Genomic DNA, 1,793 nt, shown 5'->3' with positions numbered 1-1,793 from the left:
GTTATATTTTTGTTGATTAAGGACAATCAAAAGTTCAACAACATTTCCAATCTTTCCTCACAGCTAAATTATAGCGCTAGTAGCAAAGACTATTTAAAAGAAATGGAAAATAAATGACTAACAAAATGGCATTGATAATAACTGTACAAAATTAATTATTCTAAGTTACTGTGCATAGTTGACCATTACAACTATTGACCACAGAGCCTCCCGAGGAAAAATGGGTCAACATACATATATATTTTTTAAATTAAAATAACAACTGTTGAATCACACCAGGCTCACACACACACACAGAAACACACACACACAGAAACACACACACACAGAAACACACAGAAACACACACACACACACACACACACACACACACACCTGAATGAAAACCTAAACAGCCATCTTACCTGTGTGTAGTCAAAGTCCGAGAGAGGAGCTATGCTTTCGATGTAGTCGATTCTGAACCGGTCTTCGGGGTTGGCTAGAGTGACTGGGGGTATCAAGGTGCTCATGGCTGACACTATCGTCTGGAAAGAGGAGAAACGCACCGCCGTTAAGATGGATAAATACAGGCCAAATGAGCTCATAAGCCCTATCTATTAAGGGAAATAGGATTGGGGTGTCCCATCTGAGGATGCATCCTAAATGGTCAACAGTAATGCACTATATATACAGTGGGGAGAAGAAGTATATGATACACTGCCGATTTTGCAGGTTTACCTACTTGTACTTTGCAAATTAATTACTTAAAAATCATACAATGTGATTTTCTGGATTTTTGTTTTAGATTCAGTCTCTCACAGTTGAAGTGTACCTATGATAAAAACCGCTGTACAGTACAAGTGTGTGTTGGTCACTGATACAGCTAGTCGCGCCTGGTTTGTACCAGTAACAGTGTGTTTGTCACTGAGAGTTAGAGCTTAGCTCCCTGGCTGTACAGTACAGTGTGTGTTTGGTCACTGATACAGTAGTCGCCTGGCTGTTACAGTACCAGGTTGGTGTTGGTTACTGATAAAGCTATGTTCACTGGACTGATACAGTACAGGTTGTAGTGGTTGAGTCACTGATACAGCTAGTCGCCTGGGCTGTACAGTACAGTGTGTGCTGTTGGTTCACTGATAGAGCTTAGTCCCCTGGCTGTACAAGACAAGTGTGTGTTGGTCCACTGATAAGAGCTAGTCGCCTGGCTGTACAGTGTGTGGTGTGTGTTGGCGGTCACTGATACAGCTAGTCGCCGGCTGTACAGTACAGTGTGTGTTGGTCACTGATACAGCTAGTAAGCCGCTGTACAGTACAGTGTGTTGTTGGTCACTGATACAGCTAGTAGCCTGGCTGTACAGTACAGTGTGTGCTTGGTACTGATAGCAGTAGTGGCTGGCTGTACAGGTACAGTGTGTGTTGGTTACTGAGAAGCTAGTCCCTGCGTGTACAGTACAGTGTGTGTTGGTCACTGATACAGCTAGTCGCTGGCTGTACAGTACAGTGTGGTTGTTACTGATAGAGCTAGTCCCCTGGCTTGTACAGACAGTGTGTGTTGGTCACTGATAGAGCTAGTCGCCTGGGCTGTACAGTACAGTGGTGTTGGCACTTTAGAGCTAGTCGCCTGGGCTGTACAGTACAGTGTGTGGTGGTCAACTGAAAGCTAGTCCTTGGCTTGTTACAGTACAGTGGTTGTGTTGGTCACTGATAGAGCTAGTCGCCTGGCTGTACAGTACAGGGTGGTGGTTGGTCACTGAGTACAGATAGTTGCCTGGTGTACAGTACAGTGTGTGTTGGTACTGATACAGGCTATCGCC

General features: G+C 44.4%; 1 long non-coding RNA gene across 1 annotated transcript in view; it reads right to left on the bottom strand.

Moving 5' to 3' along the window:
- Positions 1-405: 405 nt before the first annotated feature.
- Positions 406-1,793, bottom strand: part of LOC139024677 (uncharacterized) — a 29,031-nt gene continuing 27,643 nt past the window's right edge. Inside the window, exon 4 of the long non-coding RNA XR_011476012.1 lies at positions 406-524. This is a non-coding gene — a long non-coding RNA (uncharacterized lncRNA). The remainder of the gene's footprint in view (positions 525-1,793) is intronic.

Source organism: Salvelinus sp. IW2-2015, unplaced genomic scaffold, assembly GCF_002910315.2.
Source record: "Salvelinus sp. IW2-2015 unplaced genomic scaffold, ASM291031v2 Un_scaffold1775, whole genome shotgun sequence".
Classification (NCBI taxonomy): Eukaryota; Metazoa; Chordata; class Actinopteri; order Salmoniformes; family Salmonidae; genus Salvelinus; species Salvelinus sp. IW2-2015.
The sequence above is the reverse complement of the archived record's forward strand: the minus strand, read 5'-3'. Positions and strand labels throughout refer to the sequence as shown.